Source organism: Mastomys coucha, unplaced genomic scaffold (genome assembly GCF_008632895.1).
Source record: "Mastomys coucha isolate ucsf_1 unplaced genomic scaffold, UCSF_Mcou_1 pScaffold20, whole genome shotgun sequence".
NCBI classification, from domain to species: Eukaryota; Metazoa; Chordata; class Mammalia; order Rodentia; family Muridae; genus Mastomys; species Mastomys coucha.
In genome coordinates, this window is record NW_022196903.1 from 10,619,294 (window position 1) to 10,625,971 (window position 6,678).

Consider the following 6,678-nt stretch of genomic DNA (forward strand, 5'->3'; position numbering starts at 1 on the left):
AATTTTAAAGGTACTAGAGAACCTGAACTGCTCCTGAAGTTTAGCCTTTCAGATTACAGTTGAGTTAGGTAATTGTTGCTTTGTGACAATTTCCTGAGATGTCAACTTTAATCCAAAAGACACATCAATTAACAATTTGTGACACTTCCATATTCAGGGACATGTTGCCTGATGACTCTTTCTAAGACTGCTTCATAAAAGTGCAGTCAACTTGTTGCACAAGGCACCAGTCATCTCAAGAAGACGTGTTGGGGACAGAAGGATCTGCGGCCCACTTTGCAAATACCAGTGAAGTAAGGCCGCAATTCCTCCTTGATTTTTGACCAGATTTCAATTCCTCATTATTTCAGATTGTCCATAAAGCTGCACATGTAGGGTCACTTCCCAGAGTGTATGAAGATCGAGGGCCCAGATAACAAGCACCATCTTTTATAAACTCAGTGTCGTACTATCATACGGAATGTAACTGCTTGTCACACAGGCTAATTGTGGAACAACATGCTTGTTAAGAATACAAGATCTTGAATTCTTGGAGGGAAGAATATTGTTAAGTCAACATAATGGGCATCACAACTGTATGTTTCTTTGATGTCTCCTTTTGGTAACTTTGTATGATACTGTTCTACCATATAATATTTAAAAAGCATTTTTCTGTCACCAACTATCATGTTAGTACTATCTTAATGATGAGATCCAATTATATATGTTTATTTTCTAAATTGTTTGCAAATAATGCGCTATCCCAAATAATTGAGTGACTGCCTTTCACAAAACTCTTCTATTTGCATTGATACTCTAGTTACAGAATTCAATCTCAAAGCTTAACTGAATTCCTAAACCTTTTCCTAATTGAGATATAGAAATGAATTCATGGAGGGAGCAGTATAAAAGTTTTAGTTCCTCTGCTTCTTCATGAGTTTGATATCCAATGGTTTGGGCAGTCCACATCTGCTTTGTAAAGAACACTGCTTAGAAGGAGAACAATAAGGGAAAAAGGACAGGAGGAGAAATACAGGAGAAAGGAAGGAAGGAACAAAGGAAGGAGAGTGTTAGAAATGGAGGATGGAGGGAGGGAGGGGAGGAGGAGAAAGAAAGGGGAGGAGGAGAAAAAGAGGGAGAGAAGGAGGGAGGGAGAGGAGGGAAGAAAGGAGGGAGGGAAGAGTAGAGGAAAATTAGCATACACCTTGATGTGACAAAGAAAGTGAGTCATGGAAGAAATTGGGAAATAAAATTTTCTCAGGGAGATTGGAGAAGATACTGAGAAGGAAACCCAGTGACTGCCTTCCTACCATCCAGAACATTTATTTATTCATCTTGTTTTGTTTCAGTTTTTTTTTTTTTTGGCTTCTGTTTATTTTCTTTTCAGTTCCTATCTTAAAACTAATTTCCAGTGGCAAGAGCATGACAAACTGTAAACAAGCTTGATAAATATATTCTGTGTGTAAGGGTAACACAAGATAATTCAGGTGATGTACTTAATTGCTTCCTATGTGTTAAACACACCATGGTCTTTGATATAAACACTTTTTATCACAAATTTATGATGTTCAAATTCTGGAGGCAGCTACTTAGTTACAGCTATTTGGGGAGTTTCATGTTTTTCGGAGCTATATTCTTAGATCTCTTCGTAAATTATCAATACACACACACAACACACATACACCACACACACACTCACACACACATACACACACACACACACACACACATACACACACACATACACACACACACACTACTGGCTATGTGTTTTTTTACTGCAGTCTTAAGAAATATTATCCCTTGTTTTATGGTATACTAGAGCTACCTCTGTATAATGGTTTATTGAAATTCATGTTTTATTGAAATAATCCACTTATGTGTTTTATTTCTCTCACTTGAACATAAGTTCTGTGCAGGGATCTAATCTTATACATCTTTAATTCTCAAAACGACTACTATCGTGGGTGGCATATAAATATTTGTTGAGCCATTAAATGATGCAGTTGAGACTTTGAATGCAGATTTAATACACTTTGCATCTAACCACTAAGTTCTTTAATATGAAAAATAATGTAAATTTGCCGTTCTAACTAACATTTTAACCAGATGTTTGGATAGCAAAGAGGACAGATTTGCTGAAAAGGATATATAACTAGAAATCTGACAATATTCTATTGGGATATATTTAACATATAGGATATATTTGGCAAAATTATGTTCTTTAATTCAAGAAATCAAGCATATGCTTACTGTGTGGATTAAATGCAACCAGATAAAATCTTGATATTTGGCATTATTGGCTGTAGTGAACTTTTCCTTATTTTAAATGATCAGTATTTTGGAAAACAATGATAATGGACTGGAAAAGAAGACACTGAACCTAGGGTAGATGGGTCGAATATTGTCAACTATCACCCAGTAAGAAATTCTGAGGTACATGATAAGGCAATGACTGCAGGAGATGTCTATGGAAGATGAACAAAGATTGATGCTGCTTTGATATGCAAAGTCAGGGAAGATGGCATGCATGAATTAGGTGATGTAAGATGTAGGTGGACAAGAAGAAAAGAGGATGAACTGATACCTTTCTATCCATTCAAATGGTGCTCTTTTAAAGACCTGTTGAATAAACAGAATTGGTTCTTACATAAAAAATATCTGTGGTCAATTTTCAAAGTTGTGATTGTGAAGACAATGAGAAAGACAAGACAGAGAATAGGAAATGTCAGAAGAAGGAAAGGGGGAAGAGAAAAGTAAAAACAGAATTAAAAGGAAGGTAAGAAAGGGGAAGAGAATTGACCACCTCAGTGTATTATTTGGAGAAACTCTCACAGTTATTAGAGCCATCTGGTTATCCAACCAGAAACAAACCTACAAGTCCCATTGTTGTGGGACTTCAGAGAGTTCTTTTGTTTACTCATAGCTTTAAAAAGCTAGCTCCATGTTTTCTACCATGTCCTGTTAACCTTTATTCCTTAATAGGTAGAAAAGAGAGACTGATGGATTCTCTTAAATAACCATAAAGACATCAAGAGTTGGGGATGATTTGATGTCTCTCACCATCAGTTACCTATCAGAAACTATAGCATTGTTAATAGTAATGCACTTCCTTTCTCTACTGATAAAATCTTCCGACTAATTGTCATTTAAAGCAGCAAGTCATCAGGCGTTCCGCCTCATATACATTTTAAGGGATATGACAAGAAAGTTTCCATTTTCAGTATTGCAATGACATCCAAAGTTAGTGGCAACATTGAGCCCCATCATTTTTTATTGAGTAAGAAAAAATAAAGACAGGAAGTATGTGTTTAAATGTTTTCTCTGGGATAAGAGGAGAGAGGTGTCTGTTTAGAAATATGAAACAATTCAATCATCATTTTAATTACCAAGGGTAGGACTTAACCAAGGCTTTTCCATTATAATTTTTGAAATTAGAAGACTTAATTATAATTTCCTGCAGTTTTCTTTGCACCTAAAAATCTCATAGCAATTTTGATGCTAAAATAATGTTAGAAATATCAACAGACAAAGGCCTTTTATGTTAGGCAGTTCTACATATTTGAATAAATGTAGCAAGAAGTAACAATCACAGACTGGATATTTAACTTACTCTTTTATAGACAGGCTATTTCAGAAAAACATTGGTTCCATTAACTTAAATCATATTACATTTGTTTTGGTCTAACTTGGTCAACTGGACAATTTGTATGATTTGACTTGGTATAGTTTTAGTCAATATCTTATCAATATAAACAAGGCATTTCATTTTCTTTCATTTGTTTTTATTTTCAGGAAGATAAAAAAATTAGTCATTTTTTAACAAGGTGCAACAGTATCCACAGTGACAGATTTTCAGTTCTTTAGAAATGACATACAGTACAAATACTGAGCCACTGGAGTGTTATGGGGAAAATATTTCCAATATTTTATAATGGCTTTTGCTTGAAATGTGAAAAGTAATCTGTTTTAAAATGTTATTTTGGCTGAAGTCTGCGTTTATACAGAATATTCTTAGCCTGTACTGTATTTTCCAGAGAAATTGATCTTTATCTTTTAAAAATCACAACTCTAAATCATAAGTGGATTTTGATTGCCTTTTGAAACATTTTTGTTTTTGATTTTTTTTTCTGACTCAGCCAAACTCAAACCAAAGATACAATGTGGTCCGTATATCACTGTAAAGTATACTAACAAAGAACACAGCCTGATTCTTCAGAGCTAACTGACGTTTGATTTAATGGAGACATCCATAGTTCCTGAAGTCTCCCAAGTTCTCCTCAGTAAACTACTAAAAGCAAATGGTTACTGTGGGGGGCCTGAACCCTGCAGATTCATAGGCAATTTTAAAATAGTATCTCTGGAACGGAGAAGATAACAGAACACTCGCTTTGTGAAATGATAACCCGGACAGAAATATAGAGCTATGAACAAACATGGATTAGATAACTTCATAGTATAAGTTACATATTTTTAAAAAGATTGAATGTCTAGGTGGTTATTATTATTATTATTATTATTATTATTATTGTTTACTTTGGGAGAGTTCATTATGATTTATTTTATGTCCCAAATTTTGTAGTGCCAGTGTTTAACGACAGATGGTGTTGTAACTCCACCAGTTTCACAACTCTATTCATTTTGACATTGTTGCAGATTATCCTTGGTCTGACTCCGGTGAAGCTACAGTTTTCTCTTCTTCCTCTCTGTGCTCAGGAGCAGAGTGGGAACATAAACCATTCAGAAAGAATGTCTCTATTTGTTCAAGTTCACATAGCTATAACTCTTAAAAACAGGCCTTTTGGACACTTGCCTTTCTGCCTGTGTGAAAGAAAATATTTTCCCTTGTCTTTAAACTTATTTATTGTTCATGGCTTCTGGAAGAGTTGTATAAGCTTAAAGATGGTTTATCTAAAGAGAAAAACATGATTCTGGATTGTTCACTTCTTGATTTCGAATGAAGTAGTCATTTAAATTTTATGTTGTCACAGTTATACCAATAAAACTGCGGTAAAGAAGAAGAAAAAAAGAAAGGAAGAAAAGTAGCCCATGTCAAACTCTAAGTTTGGGGAGAAAAAAAAAAGGAGCCCAAGTGTGCGAATGACTATATTTTTATAACAAGTAACTTAAGATCAAGCAGCTTACTCAGAAAAAAAGATCAACGTTAAACCACTACTTCCAAAGCATTACTCGCATAAGCTGTTTTCTTCAGTGGGTCCCATTTGGTGTGCTTTGTTTCGTGCAAGATTCTCTGACAGATACCACTTCAAACGAATTTATCTTTTCTTTAGTACCCTACTAGAGCAGTCTTTCAGATTTTGTTGATTTGCGGTTTCGTCATAAAATAAACTTCAAATCAAATAAATTTTCACGATAGAGGTTCAAGGTCCAGGTGGTGAAAACGCTTATTCACCTATTAACCCTGATCAACTGTTGCTTGGAAGCACGTTGAATGACTTTCGCAGACCCACGTGTGGCTAGGAGCAACTTGGCGACTTCAGGGTCATAATTTGACTTACCCTCTTTCCAAGGCACCCAGCCTTTGGTTGAAAGACTGCGGTGATCCAGAGAGCCGACGGACGGGTGACTGGTGCAAAAGAAAACTATTCGTTGCCGTTTGCCCTTTTGGCATTTTCCCTAGGCTGAGGAAACCCGGTTTTCCTATTATGATACTGCAACTTTTTTTTTTTTTTTTGGAGTCTGCTCGCACTGCGCGCTAAACCCCGGCTGGCTCCAGCAGCCAGCCTAGGCGAACAAAGCCTGCAGTGTTCAGGACCATGTCGGGGGCGGGGGTGGTGGGCGAGTTCAAGGAATTGCAAATAAATATATTTTATGACCACCCATCAACAAACTACGTGCCACCGTGGCAGCCCCTGGTAGCGGGGCTAGGACTGCAGAGGGGCCGAGGGTGGAGGAGCTGCGAGAGAGCCGACTTGAGCAGCGGAGCTAGGGGCGAGCCCGGGGCCTGAACTTTCACCTCTCGAACCCGGGCCTAGCCCATTGGCTGTGGTTGAAAGTCCCGGGAGGGCAGCAATTCCTAGCAAGACCTGCTTTCTCTACCCCCTGTGTGTCTCTTCCATCAGGAATGGCTAGTGGCCTAGGGCACTGCTGCAGGCAAGCTAAATACCGTGGGGCGCAGAAAAGCCGGGGCGCATGGGGGCTGCTGGCTCAGATTCCTGAGAGAATCTTGGGAAGAGCGAGCAGGCAGTTCGCAGTGGGCTGCACAGACTTTGACACCCGCTGGCAGCTCTAACTGCTTGCTTTGGAGACTCCTAGGATAGGAACGTCAAATTTCCTCAAAACGTGTCTTTATGGATGGAAGAGTGAAAGACTCCCCCCCACCTCCACCCCCTGCTCCCCGCCCAATTCCTCTCTCATCCCGGAGAAAGCAATGTTTCTCTTCTCTTTAGGAATTCAAACCTAACTTAGGAGGGCCCAGACTCCTTTGTAGTCCACCATTCTTCTCCACTTTCTCAGGACACCTGGCGAGATGGAGAAGTAACTGGGGTGGGTGTGTATTCGGGGAGGAAGGGACAGCAGCAGGCTTTGGAAACCTTTAGATTACTCCATTACCTTTATTCACCAGGCCCAGGGAAATCCACCGCCTTTGGGTTTTCAAGGACTCCCACGTGGGTTGTCTACTCTTCTCTTTTTCTAAAGCATTTCAAATTAATTCAGAGTATATTTTATTTAGGTTTG